Raw genomic sequence first — 18,907 nt, 5'->3', positions numbered from 1 at the left:
CAAATTTCATTAGAATTTTTTCTTTTTCTTTTCTTTTCTTTTTTTTTTTTTTTAGTGAAAGTAGGGGAGATACAGAGACAGACTCCTGCATACACCCCACTGGGATCCACCCAGCAACCTCTGTCTGGGGCTGATGCTATGCCCATCTAGGGTCACTGGTAACCTAGCTATTTTTAGCATCTGAGACAGAGGCTCCTTGGAACCACCCTCAGCACCCGGAGCCGATGTGCTCAAATCAATTGAACCATGGCTGCAGGAAGGGAGGAAATGGGGGGGGGGAGGGGAAAGAAGCAGATTTTCGCCTCTCCTGTGTGCTCTGACCAGAAATTGAACCCAGGACATGCACATGCTGGGTCCACATTCTACTTCTGAGCCAATTGGCCAGAACCCCATTAGAATTTTAATCAGCATTGCATTGAATTTATAAATTAATTTGGAGAAAAGGGATTTGGGGTAATATAAGTTTTGCTCTTCAGGGACACTGTGGCTTTCTTTAATTCTTCTTTTGTCAATAAAGTTGTGTACTTTTTTTCATTGAGGCTGTGTATATTTTTTAAGTTTATTTCTGAGCACCTTATACTTTTTGGTACTATTGTGAATGTGATTTTCCCTGTAAAGTGTTAAAATCAGTTGATATTAATGGCTCGAATGCTATTGATTTTTGTTGCTATTGATTATGTTCTTATATTCAGCCTCTTTACTGAATGCTCTTATATGTTCATGATAGTTTTTTTATTATTATCCTCTTGGATTTTCTTCCTTTATTGCAGGGGTCCCCAAACTACGGCCCGCGGGCCGCATGCGGCCCCCTGAGGCCATTTATCCGGCCCCCGCCACACCTCAGGAGGGGGCACCTCTTTCATTGGTGGTCAGTAAGAGGAGCACATTGACCATCTCATTAGCCAAAAGCAGGCCCATAGTTTCCATTGAAATACTGGTCAGTTTGTTGATTTAAATTTACTTGTTCTTTATTTTTAAATATTGTATTTGTTCCTGTTTTGTTTTTTTACTTTAAAATAGGATATGTGCAGTATGCATAGGGATTTGTTCATAGTTTTTTTATAGTCCGGCCCTCCAACAGTCTGAGGGACAGTGAACTGGCCCCCTGAGTAAAAAGTTTGGGGATCCCTGCTTTATTGTCTTCAAAGGTGATAGTCTTTCCTTTTTACAAGTACTATCTAATCATCAATCTATCTTCTACTTTATGTCTTTCAATGTAAATTTAGGCATCAGTACATTTTATCCTTAAGCACTCTAGTATGCATATCCTTAATTAGTATTAAATTACTTGCCTATGATTTTTTTCTTTTAGATAATATACTGCCTCATGTATAGTGTAAGGATCATACAGTATATTTCTAATTCCTCTCTCTCATTTATTCTGTTTTGTCACACATTTTATTTTTCTATATGTTGTATGTAAATACATAATAATACATTGACTTTATATTTAATTTAGGCTTTTTTTCATCACTCTTTATTTCTTAGTGTAGTCTGGTCTGTTATTCCATCTGCCTAAAAAAACCCTTCTTTTAACATGTTTTTAGTGTTTAGCTTTTTTGGAAATAAAATTTCTGGTTTTGTTTCTCTAAAATCATTTTAATTTATCCTGAATTTTTGAAAGCTGTTTTTACTAGGTAGATAATTCTAGTTTTTCTTTAAAATTAAAAAAAAATTTTTTTTAATTTATTCATTTTAGAGAAAGAGAGACAGACAGACAGAAAGGAGGAGCAGGAAGCATCAACTCCCATATGTGCCTTGACCAAGGAAGCCCAGGGTTTCGAACTGGCGACCTCAGTGTTTCCAGGTCGACACTTTATCCACTGCGCCACCACAGGTTAGGCTTTAATTTTTTTATTTATTCATTTTAGAGAGGAGAGAGAGTGAGAGTGAGAGAGAGAGAGAGAGAGAAGGGGAGGAGCAGGAAGCATCAACTCCCACATGTGCCTTGATCAGGCAAGTACAGGGTTTTGAACCGGCAACCTCTCTTTTAAAAAATTTAATGCTGCCCTGGCCAGTTGGCTCAGTGGTAGAGCGTCGGCCTGGCGTGCAGAAGTCCTGGGTCCGATTCTCGGCCAGGGCACACAGGAGAAGCGCCCATCTGCTTCTCCACCCCTCCCCCTCTCCTTCCTCTCTGTCTCTCTCTCTTCCCCTCCCGCAGCCAAGGCTCCATTGGAGCAAAGATGGCCCGGGCGGTGGGGATGGCTCTGTGGCCTCTGCCTCAGGCACTAGAGTGGCTCTGGTCGCAACATAGAGACGCCCCGGATGGGCAGAGCATCGCCCCCTGGTGGGCAGAGCGTCGCCCCCTGGTGGGCAGAGCGTCGCCCCCTGGTGGGCGTGCAGGGTGGATCCCGGTCGGGCGCATGCGGGAGTCTGTCTGACTGTCTCTCCCCGTTTGCTTCAGAAAAATGCAAAAAGAAAAAAAAAAAAAAGAAAAAAAAATTAATGCTGCCCGACCTGTGGTGGCACAGTGCATAGGGCATCGACCTGGAGTGCTAAGGTTGCCGGTTTGAAGCCCCGGGCTTGCCTGGTCAAGGCACATATGGGAGTTGATGATTCCTGCTCCTCCCCTTCTCTCTCTCTCTCTCTCTCTGCCCTCTCTAAAAATAAATAAATAAAATCTTTTAAAAAAGAAAAATAACTGTAATGCCATCACTCTAAAGCAGGAATAGTCAACCTTTTTATACCTACCACCCACTTTTGTATCTCTGTTAGTAGTAACATTTTCTAACCACCCACTGGTTCCACAGCAATGATGATTTATAAAGTAGGGAAGTAACTTTACTTTATAAAATTGATAAAGCAGAGTTACAGTAAGTTAAAGCATATAATAATAATTACTTACCAAGTACTTTATGTCGGATTTTCACTGTTTGGCAAAATAAATCTTTATAAAACAACTTACTATAGTTAAATCTATCTTTTTATTTATACTTTGGTTGCTCCACTACTGCCCACCATGAAAGCTGGAATGCCCGCTAGTGGGAGGTAGAGACCAGGTTGACTACCACTACTCTAAAAGCTTTGGGCTTAGGTAGTTTCTGCCAGAAGTCTGCTATCATTCCCATCTTTGGTAATATGACTTTTATCTCTGGCTGTGTATATGAGTTAAGATTTTTATCTTCATCTTTAATTTTCAATAGTTTGAATATGATGTAATGCTCTCTTTAAAAAAAAAATATCCTCCCTGGTATGCTTGAGTTTCTTAGATCTATAGTTTGATGTATTTCATTAATTTGGGGAAATTCCCAGTTGTTATCTCTTCAAATGTTTTTTCTGACCTGTCTTTTTTCTCTGTTCTACTTCTGGGATTCTAATTACCCCTATATTAAACCATTTGATATTGTCCCACACAGGTCTTAAGTTAGTCTCTATCATTTTCTAAAGAATCCAAGACTCTTACAGCCATTTAACTCTATTTCCTACTTCCTGATCTTTGTGGTATTGTTGTCATATATTTTACTTTCACATATTTTATAAACTCCACAATACACTTGCATCATTAGTATTTCTTGTAGCACAAATGTTCTAGAAACAAAAATTGCAGCCCTTATTTATTTGAAATGTCATTATTTACTTTCTGTCTGAAGGGTATTTTTGTTGGATATAGCATTCTTTATTGCCAGGTTTTTAATTTTCTATACTTTAAAGGTTTTTTTCCATTGCCTTCTGGCTTCTGTGGTTTCTATTAAAAAGTCAGTTATAAGTCTTACTGTAATTCTTTGAAGGTAATGTGGTAATGTGTCTTTTCCCCTTCTGTGTGTCTTTCCCCTTTTAAGATGATCTCTATCTTTTGTTCTCAACACTTTGTTTATAATGTGCTCAGATGTGGTTTTCCTTATTTTTATCTGCTTACTGTTAGCTGAACTTCTTATATTTTGGGGTTACTATTTTTCCACAGTTTTGAAAAGTTCTCAAGCATTGTCTTTCCAAATATCTTTTTTGTTCCATTTTCTTTCTTTAGCTACAATTACACCATTATACTAGAGAAAAGAGAGGAAGGTGCTCTGTTTTTATTATTTCCCATATGTTTTGTCTCTTCCTGTATATTGCAGCTTTTTTGCCTCTCTTCATTTCCCTGATTTATCTAAATATTTTCTTCTGACTTATTTTCCATTTTATCAATTACTTCTTCACTTGTGTCTAAAATGCTGTTAAGTGGCCTTACCTGTGGTGGCGCAGTGGATAAAGCATTGACTTGGAACGCTGAGGTCGCCGGTTCAAAACCCTGGGCTTGCCTGGTCAAGGCACATATGGGAGTTGATGCTTCCAGCTTCTCTCTCCTCTCTCTCTCTCTCTCTCTCTCTCTGTCTCCCTCTCTCTCCTCTCTAAAATGAATTAAAAAAAATTTTTTTTAAAAACCCCAAAAACTAGTTGCCTGACCTGTGGTGGCGCAGTGGATAAAGCGTCCACCTGGAAATGCTGAGGTCACCGGTTCGAAACCCTGGGCTTGCCTGGTCAAGGCACATATGAGAGATGATGCTTCTAGCTCCTCCCTCCTTCTCTCTCTCTGTCTCTCCTCTCTCTCTCTCTCTGTCTCTCCCTCTCCTCTCTAAAATGAATAAATAAAAAATTTAAAAATTTAAAAAAATTAAAAAAATATGTTTAAAATGCTGTTAAGCCCATTTAATGAGGTTATTTATTTATTTATTTATTTTGTACAGAGACAGAGAGTGAGTCAGAGAGAGGGATGGACAGGGACAGACAGACAGGAACGGAGAGACATGAGAAGCATCAATCATTAGTTTTTCATTGTGCATTGCAACACCTTAGTTGTTCATTGATTGCTTTCTCATATGTGCCTTGACCGCAGGCCTTCAGCAGACCGAGTGACCCCTTGCTGGAGCCAGCGACCTTGGGTTCAGGTTGGTGGGCTTTTGCTCAAACCAGATGAGCCCGTGCTCAAGATGGTGACCTCGGGGTTTCGAACCTGGGTCCTCTGCATCTCAGTCCAACACTCTGTCCACTGTGCCACCACCTGGTCAGGCCCATTTAATGAGTTTTAATTTTAGGTTTTATATTTTTGTTTCAGAAATGCTCACTTGTTTATTTTTATAAATTTCAAATATCTTGAAATTATCCATTTTTTAAAATTTATTTTGTCTATCTTTTTCATGATTTTATTCAACATATTTATCAGAGTTAAGTCCTAATCTATTAACTCCAATATTTGGCTCATCAGTGGTTTTGCTTCTACTGTTTATTTATTATTAATTATTAGTCATATTTCCCTGCCTCTATACATATCCAGCAATTTTTGGAAAGAATTTTATGCTCTCCATTGTGTATAAAAAACGTCATGGAAGCTCCAGATAAAAGTTCCCCCATTCTTCTGTTATGCAGATATCACTTCAATACAATGGGGGACCGAGCTGGCTCAGCACTTCCAGTGAGTCGTAGCTTAAGTCTGATTCATTCCTGTTCTTTGGGCATGGCCCTCCAGGACTTCTGATTGAGAAACAGGAAGGTCTCTGTCTCCTCCGCCCTAAATGACAGAAAGGGATACAGTTCTTCCCTATAAAGGTTTGAGCCTCCTGATGGGGAAAACACGAGTGCTTGTGGCAGTCTTCTCCCTCTGGTGGGACAAAGTGCTGTGCAACCTCAAATTTCACTCTACCTTTCAGAATTTTCTGGTCCAGCCATTCAGCCTTTTGTACATCCCCAAACTAAAAAAAAGAAAAAGAAAAAAGAAATGTTCTTTGGGAAACACTGGCCATGCACTGGGGACTTTCATAATACCCACCATCACACTAGCCCTACAAACCACCAAAAGCTTTGCTGACTTTTTTTTTTTCAGCAGAACCTCTCAGCCTCAGTCAGACAAAATTCTCAGACCAAACCTAGAGTTAAGAAATGCTCCCAAGGATAAACCTAGTGCTGATCACCAATTCACCTAGGAAGGGTTCCCTCCCTGGATTTTAGTCCAGTTTTTGTTTTCACAGTTCTGTGACATTTTTAATAATATAAATTTGCAATTTATCTCTTTTTTTTTCCTAGTGAGAGGACTGGTTTGCCATAGCCTACTGCATCTTACTCCAAAAAAGAAATCTCTTTTTCTTAAATGTTTAACACATACTTAAACTTGCATTTTTCTATATCTGTCTAGATCCCCTCAGTATTTCTATTCTCTCCTTGAATAAGTAAAGAACACCTTCACTTCCCATCCCCACTCTTGAGTACATCCCACATTGAGATCATCTGGGGTTTCAGCTGTTGGGCTGTTGTCATTGCTGCTGCTGCTGCTGCTATATATTAAACATTAAAAATTAGATTTAACCACAAAGTTTTGCTGGGTTTTATTTTAAGATCACTGTTTCCTGTATGCCATGTCTTTCTTGGTCTCATATTCATTTTCTTTTTTTTTTTTATAGCAGCCCATTCTTGAGTAATTTCTTCAGAGACTCTACAAATAATAAACTTTTTAAGAGGAACTCTGACCAAAACATCTTCATTTCCTCGCACTCTAAAAGGCCAGTTGGGCTAGTTATTAAATCTTAATATCCAAACATTTTTTTCTCCAGAAATTTGAAGCTATTTTTTGATTGTCTTCCAGTGTTACCAAAGAGAAATTATTTGCCAATTTGATTCTTATTTCTCTGAAAATAAGTGACTTCTCAATATCTCTCCCTCTCACTCTTTTAAGATTCCCCCCACCTCTAAAATTTTACCTCTGTGTTCTAGGAAGTGAATCTCCTGCCTTTCATTTATTTCATTTAGTACTTGATTGATTCTCTCAACTTGAAGACTCTTGTTTTCAATTATGGCAGTGGTTTTCAAACTTTTTGAAGTCAGGGTGCATTTAAAATCCTACAAATAATTGTAGGCGCACTATATACAAATTTCTGAGAAATATGTTATAATAATTAAGTCAAATATTAAAGAAAAAATATATAAAGTCCAAGCATACTTTTATGATAATTAAACAAAATAAATATGACAAAATTAAATATATTCTGACATTAAAAAACATTTTTATGTTACATTTTTGAGTTATGCTTTTTAGAATTCATAAAAAATAAGGGTTAAAAAATTTAAAAATGACAAAAAAATTATTTTTTTATATATATAAATACATTCTTGGTAAGATTTAGTAAATTCAGCAGGTCCCACATGAATGTGTTAAGTTTTTTCATTCTTGTGTTTATGAGAAATATGAGCCTGATGTGTCCTAGTAATTTCTTTAATGTTTGGGCATATATTTGAAAGGCAAACTCTCATTTCCTCATCAATACATTGAAGAATTCCTCTCTTTTTACTCTTAATTGTGTTGAGTGCAGAAAACCCCCACCATACATATCATCTTAACTGGACACCAAACAAGGTATTGAAGAAACTTGCCTCCAGTCTTTCCTGGGAACATGGGGAGTAGTGTAAACAATCTAGCACCACAGCTTAACAGCCTTTTGCAACCTAATCAGGCAAGTGAGGTGGGGGGTTGGGCAGACTGTCAGTTTACAGCCAATTCCCTACACCTCTGTCCCCCAAAAATTTAAACTCCAAAAACCCTGTTGGTTTTTTGGTCCCCAATAGGCACATATTTCTCTGGAATACCATAGGGCACACCTGGAAATCATCTAGGGCGCTCCAGTGCGCCGTGGCACACCCTTTGAGAACCACTGAGTTATGGTAAATGTTCTCCTGTTGATTGATTATCTTCTTTTCCCCATATTCTGCTTATGAAACTCCTACTAGGTACTAGATAAATGCTGAAACTAGAGAACTAGAAACCAAATAAATGGTATCTGGTCTCTATATCATTTAATTTTTTTTCCATTCTCTATCTCCCGGTCATTTTGCATTACAGTCTGAGAGAATCCCTCAGGTTATTTTCAACTTACTAATTCATTTTTCAAAAACAAATTTTTCAAAAAGACAATGTTTTCAACAAAACGGAGAAGTTTAAAGAATAAATAATTTAATAAACACTAATACACACCACCCAACTTTGTCAGTTATTAACATTTTGCCATATTTGCTTCATTTTCTTTTAAGAAATAAAATATTGCCAATTCAGTCAAAAGTCTGAGTTCTCTTCCCAATGTCATTCCCCTTCTTCCCTCTCTAGGTATATAAATTATGTTGATCTTTATCATTTTAAAGTTACCTTTCTGTCACTACACAGTGCATAGAGTTTGGTTTCTCTCACTTAGCATAATATTTTTGAGATTCAGCTATGTTTTTGCATGCATTATTAATGTTTAATTATTTTTTATTGCTGAGTAGTATGGCTGTAGAATAATTCACTTATTCATTCACCAGTTGATAAACATTTGGATTACTTCCAGTTTGGGTCTATTCTGAATAATTGCAATTATGACCATATATGTACAGATCTTTGTGCAGAACATGTGTTTTAATTTTTCTTGGGTAAATACCTGGAAGTAGAATTGCTGTGTTATAGGATAAATGTGTGTTTAACTTTGTAAGATGCTAGCATACTGTTCTCCAACGTGGCTATGCCATCTTGCATTCCTGCCAGCCATCTATGGGAGTTCCAGTTGCTCCATATCCTTGCCAACACTTGGTATTGCCAGTCTTTTTAACTTTAGCATGAATTATACCTCATCATTATTTTAATTTGTATTTCTCTAATAACTAATGGAGCTGAGCATCTTTCTATGTGATGATTGCCCTTCATATGTCTTCTTTTGTGGAATTTCTATTCAAATTTTTGCCCACTTATATGACATCATAAGAGTTCTTTATAAAATTTTGGATACACACTTTCTATATGTTTTTAAATGTACATTTTATTGTAGTAACAATCCATGTTATTATGGAATGCATCCCAAAAAGGTATATACTATTGTTTTTACATTTTAACTTTATATAACAGATATTATACCAATCTGTCTTTAGGCAGTTGCTTTTTTTTATTCTACATTATATTTTTGATGTTTATCTCTTTGGATACATGTAGCTCTAGGTATTCACTTTGCCTATTGTATAGGATTCTATAATGTGACCAAATCACAAATTACCCCTCTCTGTTGGTTATAGATTGTTTCTAATTTTTTGCTGTTACAAAGAATTCTGCAGTAAACACTCCTAACATTTCCCTACACACACACACACACACACACACACGCACACACACACACACACACTTCTCTAAGCATACACCCAGAAGTGATGCAGGATCTGGATAGCTTTAAATTTATTCCAATTCTCTTTAGCTATATTCTTTTTATTATTCAGCCAATGTTCTGAGTTTAAAATTTGTACGATTATTTCAAAACTTTAAGATTTCCTAGTGATTCATTTTAGTAACAGCCTGTTCTCAATTTATGGGTATGATATCTTTTCCAATCTCCCTAGGGATGGTAATTGTACTACATTAAAGTCTTCTTTCGGTTTGTATATACTCTGAAGTTTATTCCCTTGGGTCTGAGGTCATCTGTTTGTTAAATTTGATGCCTCTCTTTCATAGTGTTGGTTTTCCTCAAATGCTCAGGTAGTCTTCGTTTTCTGCTCAGCTGTGCTGTGAGAATCCCTACCTTCTTCTCTCTAGAGGATGGTTTTGACCACAGGAGCTTGTCTGTGATCATCGTCATATAAGAGTGCCGCTAGTGGTATGTTATGAAAAATGATCCCCTTCCCACTCCCCAGGGTGCCACTAGATACAGCAGGGCATGTCTCTGACTCTCAGCCCCAAATATGCCCATTCACCGCTCTGGCTTATGGGTAAACTCCCCTGTTCTGCATGAGCAGTGGGGAGGGAAGGTAGTTGGGCAGGGATGGGACAACTTGGCTCCTCTAAATGGAACTTCTTGATTGCTCATTCTCATGATTGCTCCAGGTCCTCTGCTGCTCTGGTATCCCGGGGTCCTGTTTACACCGAGCTTGGTTCATTTCTGGGACCAGCACCCCCGCCCCTGTGCACAGTGATGCTTTGGGCTATGGACTCCACTGGCAATCCAAGCCTTTCTACTTTCTATCACTTATAGATTCCAGGAAGTTTCTGGTCCACTGAGGACTCTCCTTGTGTCCCACAACTGTTACAAATAGCATATATTTACATCAGTACATGCACTTTTCCTGTTATAACTGGAGACTTGGGGCCATAGAACTGGATTCAGTCTGTCATTGTTATCTAATCTCCCAGACTTCTTATCTTCTTTAAACTCTGCCTTCTCTCTCTCTCCCTTGGGTCTCTCTGACCTTGGGTCTCTATGTCTCTCTCCCTGCCTCTGTCTCTGTCTGTGGCTCCATGTCAATGCTGATTATGTCTATTCATGACCTTCCCTCCCCCTGGTTTCTCTAAGCCCTTGTGCCTCATCATCCCCTAATCTCAGTGGCTGCTTCCCATCAGTGGGAGACTCTGGCCCCCATAGCTGGCTGGCTCTGGAGCAGTTTGTGGGTGGGGAGCCCCAGATTGCTGCAACGTGGAACAAGGATTTCCAACACATGCTCCCTCTGGCAGCCTGCCACCACAGCTCCCTGCCTGCCAACATCACACTTCAACTTAAAGAGGGAAAACTGCCAGACCAATGTTTTAGCTACAGCCCCGTGTCGGGGCTGCATGGGGAATCTCACAGCAGCCCCTGCCAGCAGCAGAGCTGTGAAGGGCTTTGGGAAGGGGGTCGGGGCTGCTGGGTGTTGGTGGGGGATCCTGGCTGCCACCCTCTCTGGACTCACTGGTTCTGAGTGCCAGGAAGGTCGCTTGGAATCCACTCTGGGCTCTCCCTCCCTGGTTCACTCCTGGGAAGGGAAGTGACCAGAGGCTCCCACGTCTCTCCCTGCCCCATGCCACCCACAGTGACTGCCTCCTCCATCTCTGATCAGAGCAGCTCTGTGCTGTGAGCTGGGACTCCCTGAGCTCTGGAAAGGGTCTGAGACTGGCTGAGGAGAGGTTAGTGGACTTGCTCTGGTTTTAATGGTCAAGAATTAGAAAGTGTCAGAGACCTGTGTAGAAGCACCCATCCTTACCAGTGGAGAAACCACAACCTTCTCAGTACAAAAGCTCCATCCTTTTCTAAAACTTACCCCTGCCAGCACAAAAGTGCCCATCCCCTCTAGTGTGGGCATGCTCACCTATAGAGGGACTCCTATTAATGTGAGCGTAGAGCCCCCATCCCTGACAGTATAGACTCACCGGTGTTTCTTTTATGATAATCAAACCCATTCCTGTCCCTGGGGACAGCCCCAGCTCACCCACTGCAGATGCTTTTGTTCCGATCAGTGTAGGAGCGCCCACAGCTGTGAGCTCTATTCCTGTCAGTACCCAAGTGAGCTCTCACAAACTCCCACCAGAACTCAACTTAGATGTCTCTTCTTCCAGGCAGCCTTCCACTCTTCCAGTGAAGATGCACCCTCCTTCCTCTCAGGGCAAAGAGAAAAGACATGCTCATCTCTGTAGTACAGAAGTTCCTGGCATGGTCAGTATACTCCTCCTCCTCCCAATGTGGATTTACCCAGTATTCCAGCAAGAAAGAGCCCATCTCAGCCCTGGGCAATGCCTCCTATTAGGAGCACAGTGGCTCCTAGAACAGCAAATACATATAAAGAGCATGCATGTGTATAAGCATAGACATACCCACTCTAACTAGCGTAGAAGCAGCTATCCTTGAGAAATACAGAGGTTCCCAACTCTACCAGTGGAGAAGTGCCCATCAATATGGAAGCATCTCCCAGTGGGAGTGTAGAGGCCCCCAGCCCTGCCAGTGTGGAGGCCCTTATCTGCTGCCAGAGGCAGGCAGACCCCTTGAGACACCTGGCAGACCCAGAAGGAGTGTATATCAGTGTGGGGAGGCAGCAGGGAGAGGTGGGGTGGGGAGATGGAGCCACTTGATCAAACGGACAGCCTGGTGGAAGCGCTGGCTGCCAATATAAACAGATAAGCACTAATAATCACTCTTACTTAAAAGCCCCACTTGCATGTCCCATTTTCCGGAGGACGCCACCTGCACAGCTGCTCCTAATCAAGGACCATTTAATTCATTCCCAGATCATTGTCTGCACTAATTGTCTTAAACAAACCGAAGTTCATTTCACCTTATTCCCCAAAGGCCTGGAGGGCTTCTAATTACCTGTAGGTGGTTCTCCACACCGCCCAGCTTCATTAAAGACCACAATATGTTCCTCTAATGGGTTTCCCATTAAAATCCAATGGGTTCCCATCAAAATGAGTTATGTCTCAGAAAAAAAAAAATCCACTAAAATATATTTTAATTAAAGTGAATTAAATATTGCAAATGTCTGTTTCGGCCAACAGGTTGCACTTGAGACCAATGCTGGCGCAAAGCAGAGGGGAGAGCTGGGGAAGCAAGGGGGGAGGGGCGGGAAGATTCAGTGTCGGCAAAGAGAGCTGGAGTCAGACAGCGTAAGGGTAGGCGAGTCACCTCGCCTCCTTGAGCTGCAGTTTCCTTATCTCTAAAACGGAGATGATAATCCTTAGCCTACAATTTATTTTTGTTAGGATTAGAGATAAAAGAATATATGAAGTACTTTACACATAAAAAGTACCAGTACTCAGATATCAGTAAGATTATATAACATTATACATTATAAATACGTATTGTATTAGTCAACTGTGCTGTGGAAATCAACAAATCCCCGCGCCCCAATCTCAGAGGCTCACAGCCACAAGTCTTCGTTCTCACCAGGACTGCCTGTGAGCGTTGCCCCATGGGACTTGACTTGGTGCTCTGGAACCCGGGTCGAAGGGACAGCCCTCTCTGGGACCTGTCATTCTCGCGGCAGGGGGCAAAAGTCCAAGAGAGCAAGCTGAGTCGTGCAACTGCACGCAAAGCTCGTGACAGACATTCAGGTGTCGTGTCACCCCCTTTCCGACGGTCAGAGTAGCTGAGGGCTGAGCCTGGCAACGGTGCGGGGAACTACACTCCTGCCTCCTGGGAGGCAGGGCCAGGAGGGGGCTGAGTCATCCTCTTACAGGGAAGGGATAGATAATTATCAACAATAAAAAGACTAGCACCATCCTACAGTTAGGTATGATAGCACCGTTTCCCAAGCTTACCTGACAATAAAAATCCCCTGGGGATGGAAATATAGACCCCTGAGCCCCGATTCAGAATCTCCAGGGGCGGGCCCCAGGGCTCTGTGTTTTTAAACAAGTGTCTCAGATCATCTTTGTCATCAGGAACATGTGAGAAACAGTGTAATAGAATCATGGATGAGAACAAGGGCTTTGATTCACACGGACCTGGGACTGTAAACTGCCTCCACCACATATTAGCTGTGTGATCATAGGACACTTTCTTCACCCGAGCTGAGCCTCAGTTTCTTCATTTGTGAAACAAGATAATACATGCAAATCACATAGCACAGTGTATGGTACAGGGCAGGCCTTCATAAACACGAGGTTTTCTTTTCTTTCTTTTATCTTTCAATATTCAGTTTCCTTTAATGACCCCCCATCTCCCTTAAGGACAGACGCAGGCAGCTAGGAGAGGGCAAGAGATACCTACTCGAAGCTCTTGCCCTGATTGAAGGCTTTGCCCACATGCTGGAAGGCCCCCTCCCCCCACCATCCTTTTGAACCAGCATCTGGGACTCGTGGCTGGCAGGATCCTGTTCCCCTCATGTGTATGACTCATAGTCTACCTGCCAATCTGGACTCAGTGGAAAGGCCCAGACTCCAGAAACAGAGCTGCTATTGTTGGTTCCAAAGAGGATGCTACTGACAAAGGCTTTCTTCCTCAGCTTGTTCAATCGCTGGAATATTCAGGGATGAGGCTGCCACTCCCGAGGGTCTGGGAGGGCTCTTTGGGGACCCTCCCAGTACTCGGAGAACCACAGGGACCAGCCATCCTTATCAAAGTGCTCACAAAAATATGGCAGCGCCACATAGTGTGTCGTCACTGGAGTACTTGCACTGAAATACAGCCAACACAAAGGTGAGCGAAGCGCTCCTTGGCCTTTAGTTCAGCAAGCCAGCTCCTGCTCACTGCTGTTCCTCTCTCTCCTCTGGGGGCGGGGGCAGCTTGCTCCGCCTGAGGTTTCTGCTTCTCCGCCTGAGGTTTCTGCTTCTCGTCCCGAGATCCTCTCTCGCTGTGGGGTGTTCTTTCTAGGCTGGCTCTCTACAGAATTTTTAGCGTCAGATTTGGCCATCTTCTCACAAAGTTTCACTTCCCCTGAGACTGCGCGGAGCTGGGGCTGGTTAACGCGGGTGAGGGACCAGCAGTGGTCCTGCGGAGGCCTGGCGGAAAGAGGGCTCCAGGACCTGTTGGCAGAGCCACAGCAGGGCAGCCAGGGTCACAGCGGGCCCACCAGGAAAGTCCTAGTCTTCAAGTGAGCATCCAGCAGCCCCAGGATTCGCCTGGCCTCCTCCCCTGCACTGTCCGTGGCCTGCTTGCTGTGGTGCGTGAGGCCCGAGGTGGGGAACACCCAGGTCCTGGCTGGGGGCACTGTGTTGCCACCAGCAATGCTCACCCCCTTGTACCAGCTGGGCTGCTGCCTCTGGACTGCTGCCCCGCAGCTCCTCATGGCTCACGTCGTCGGCGATGGCAACGCTCTCAAACCCACAGAATCCATTGTCACCTTCAAATGCTGGAAGCTTGCGGGCAGGGCAGAGGAAGTGGGCGGTGCGGCGAGCTTGCGGCCCTGAGCCCCGTTGCGCTGAGTGACACGTAGGTACGCAGGGCGCCTGTACGGGGTCTCAGCCGCCCTGGTGACTCCGCAGAGAACACTAAAGATGAGGTTTGCTTATTTAAAAAACAACAGTAATAAATGATGATAAGGACAAATATAAAGTGCCCAGCTCAATGTGTTGCAATAAATGGTAACTAAGAACAATACTATTAAACTGTGATAACAACACTAAGAATACTCATTATGTAAATACATAATCATAATATGCATCTAAGGATTAAGTGGGAAGAGCTTTCTAAAGCCACAAACAAGCCCTGGCTTGTGCTCTGAACTCCTTGGTCATCGTCCTTGACCCCAGCCACACATTAGACTCATGTGTGGAACTTTAAGAAGTCCCAGGGCCTTGAGCCTCTCATAATTAGTCCATGTTGTGCTCCATGCTGGTTATTCACGCCAGGTGTTGCTATTGTGCAGCCAAAATTTTAAACCACTGCACTAGGGACTTGCTACTCAAAGTGGGATCCGGGGACCAGTGGTGTCAGCATACCTGGGAGCTTGTTACAAAGGTGGACCTCAGACCCCTCCCTGGACCTGAACACTCAGAATTCAGAGTCGGGCAAGTCCCTTAGGTGTTTCTGCACACACTAAAACTTGGTGAGTGCTGTCTCCAAGGACCCCGTCCCCCACCGCAACCCCACCCTTCACCCAATGGTTGTGGCTCTCAAACTCTCAGGAGTACTCAACACTGTTGGAATGTTCAGTCTTGAAAAACACTCTTCTCACGCCTTCCATCATATCACACGTTTCTGGTGTTCTGCATTTCTGGCTCCTTCTCATGTTCCCTTGACTCCTGTTCTCCATGGACCTTGTTGGGCAGATAAAATGTATTATGCTCACTTTGTTAAAGTGGCGTTGCCCACGTGGAGGCATTGCCCAGGTGATATTAATGTGTGTCTCTGTGGGCATGGGGCTTGGTTTTGGGATTAAGCCTTTCCCACCCTTTTTGATGTGGGGCGGTACAATCCAATCATGCCTCAGAGAAGTGACTTTGTATTAGAGACTTCCCTATTTTGTATATTGGATTAAAGGTTGTGAAGCTACACTATAAAATGGGGGCAGAACGAGAGTTTACTCTCTTGGTTCCTGGGATGATTAGCATGAGAGAGCAGAGGAAGCAGAGCAGAGAGCAGAAGGAGGCCATGTGGCCAGGAGAAGCAGCCAAGATAACGGAGTGTTGCGTGAGAAGCCAGTTTGTGCAGGGAGAAGGAAGGAGATGGGGAACAGAGGTGAATAAGTCTGGTGAGCTAGATACCTTTGATTCTAGGAAACTCGGATAAGTTAGTAGCTTTGTGAGCACTGAATGTGAGTGGGTTTTGGAGCCCAGTGTGTGTTTTTACTTGCCCGCCAGGTGCAAGCTAGGATTAAAGACTATGGCCCACCAGTTTTTGGCTCCATTGTTTCTTTGCCGACTGTCCAAATCCAATGCGAACCTGCATGGGCCAGGCGGCTGTGATGGTGGCCCTGGCTTCTGGCTTTATAGACCTCTTAGTGCTTGAATGCCCAGGGCTCAGTGTTGGGTCCTCTGTTTCCCTCTGCCCCTCGGTGTCCTCACTGGGTTTCGTGGTTTCAGAAACCATCTATTTAAGGATCAGCCTTTTGGTTCCCCAGCTGCAAGTGGTGCTGGAAAAATAAGGGCCTCTGTCAGGGCAACTTCAAGGACACGCGCTGTGCAGCCGTGCTTGGTTTAACGCTGTGCTCCTGCTGTCTTGAAAATCGTAATCACTTTTGAACAGGGGGCTCTGCGTTTGCATTTTGCAGTGAGCCCTGCCAATTAGGTACCCTATGCTTCTACCAAGACTCCTGAGGTGGGGAGCCTCCCACCAAAGACATGAAAAGCTTGAGGTCAAAAAATGGTCGAACATCCTATATTGAACTTCCTTCAGCCCAGCCTACCTCTCTCCCAGGTGTCCCCCTGGGGAAACAGTGCCACCATCACTCCCTTTTTCAGGCCAGCTATCTCGCCAGGACCCTTGATGCTGCATCCTCCACATCCACCCATCAACCTCTGAAGTGTGCTCGATTCCCTCCGGTTTGAGCCCTGCCAGGCTTCTGCTGGGACAGGGGTACTTTGCCTCCCTGCCCCTCTTTTACCTTCAGAGGAGCCAGAATGATCATGGGGGAGGGGGTATCTGATCACAGCATCCCTCAGCTTGACAGGCTTTGAAGGCTTCTGACTGTTCCTTGGTCCCTGTTGACTCTCATTTCCTCCCCACCCTCCTGCCAGACTGGAAGTCCTTCGGTCCTTGCACCACCGGGGTCTTTGCACAGGCTGTTCCCTTGCCTGGAACACGCTCCCTTCCCCCTCCCCACCCGTTCCTCCTCTAAACTAACATCCAGGCTCCTGGCAGCCCCTAGCTTACACAGCCTTCCTCTGGGCAGCTTCCCCGATGCCCCCGCCCCATCTGGGGTTAGATGTCCCCTCTCTGAGCTCCCAGGTCCCCGGACACCTGCCACTTCTCACACTGCTTTCTCACTGCCTGTTTTCATGCCCACATCCTCTTTCTGACTCCAATTTCCTTGAGGGAAGTGAAGGGCAGTGTCTGTCTTGTTCTCTGCTGTAACCCGGCTGCCTGGCACTGTGCCTGGCACACAGTGAGAGTTCATTAACTGCTTGTTGAATGAATGAATAAGTGAATGAATGAAACTTCCCCTTTGCTGCCAGTCCAGCCCTGCTCTCAGGCCAGAGTTCTGAGAAACGGCTTATTACCTTGTTTCTAGACCCAGGCCTCAACAGTGTCTACCCCCAGGGGCATGAGCATGGCCCCGGGCAGCCCGAAGACTTGCTGTATTTTCTAGCCCCTTTAAATGGAGCTCCCCACCTGTGCCAAGCCCCTGTGTGACACCGTGGGGACGGAGGCTGCCTGGTCCTGCAGGTTTCTCCAGGGCCCCGGCCAGGGCGTCCATTTTCACCCGTTCCCATTTCCCTGGCTGGCTGAGCTGGGGCCACTCTCTTCTCAGCTCTGCGTTCAGTGACATCTTGCTGGTGTCTGGAACTCAGCCATGGCAGGAATATTTACACCATGGAAATTGGTAAATGCTACGAATTAGGGCTTCGTTGTTGCCGTTGATGTTGTTACGAGAGCTGGTTTACAGCACGTGGCCAGATTCCACGCTGACCGCAGTTTCGCTTTGACCATTGGGCTTTGACAGCCAGACTCTGGCCCAAGCTTGGCCCGGCTTCTCCCTTGCAGGTGTCTTCCCTCCCTCCCTCCCCCACACCCTCCTCTCCCTCCCATAGGCACATTGTTGTCTATGATTGAGTCTTCTCTTCCATTTCTTGAACATGTGGCCAAATGCGGCCAGGCAGAGGTGGATTAAGGTCGGGTGAGGCCCCGGGCACAGAAGAAATTATTGGGCCCCTTAAAAAAAAGAGAGAGACAGGGCTCTCTCTAGAAAATAAAAATACATGTTAACCATATTTTTTTCATGTTAACCATATTTTTAAATAAATAAAAAATGTTATGTACTATCAATGTTAAAATTGCACATATGAAACCAAACTTGGTATCATTAGAAAAAAAGTGTAAAGTTGGGGTTTTGCGGGGACCTTCAGAAGTCGCGGCCCAGGGCGTGTGCCCGGTGAGCCTGCAGTTAAATCCGCCTCTGCGGCCAGCCTGACCCAGACGTATGTCTCATTCCAAATACCCAGCCAAAAAGGCAGCCCGACACCTCTGACTCTCCACACCAAAGTCGCAAGAGAGAGAAGCTGGTTGGCTCAGCTTGAGTCGGGGTCCAGCCCTGGTCCAGCCAGCTGCTCAGGGGAATAGAGAGGTGGGTTCTAACAGGACCCGTACGGCTCCACCCTGGGCAGGGGCCGGTCTCAGGAGAGGGAGGTGGAGGGCTGCGGAAGCACAGAGGACGCCCACCACAGCTCCTGCCCAGGGGGACCCTCTCAGAGACTAGTTTTGACCTGAATCAAGCTCGAATCCCCCTGTCCCTCTGGCTGTTGTCATCTGACTGTAGGCTGATCCCGTCTCTTCATTCCAGCCCACGCTGCTTCCCTCCGCGGAGGCTCAGCTTCCTCTTCTGTCAAAGGAGGACAGCGGCTCCTCCAAGCAGGACGGCTGCACGGTCCTACACATGATCACGTGGGCCGAGTGCTCGAGGTCCTGCCGGTCACAGTGACGATGGCACATTTGAGTTCCCTGAACTCACAGCCTGGAAGTTCCCCTGGTGCTCACCTGCCTACTCCCGTCCTCCCTTCTTCCCCTGCCCTGTAGCCCTAGTGACTGGGGGATGCACCCAGTGAGACACACCAACACCCGACCTTACCACACATATCACTAATTTGGGACAC

At 44.5% G+C, this 18,907-nt stretch overlaps 1 pseudogene; it reads right to left on the bottom strand.

Annotated features, from left to right (window-relative positions):
• Positions 1-13,423: 13,423 nt before the first annotated feature.
• On the bottom strand, positions 13,424-17,586 carry LOC136322146 (elongation factor 1-gamma-like; annotated as a pseudogene).
• Between the last annotated feature and the right edge of the window lie 1,321 nt (positions 17,587-18,907).

This window comes from Saccopteryx bilineata, chromosome 2 (assembly GCF_036850765.1).
Source record: "Saccopteryx bilineata isolate mSacBil1 chromosome 2, mSacBil1_pri_phased_curated, whole genome shotgun sequence".
NCBI lineage: Eukaryota > Metazoa > Chordata > Mammalia > Chiroptera > Emballonuridae > Saccopteryx > Saccopteryx bilineata.
This window is presented reverse-complemented; position numbering and strand designations above follow the sequence as displayed.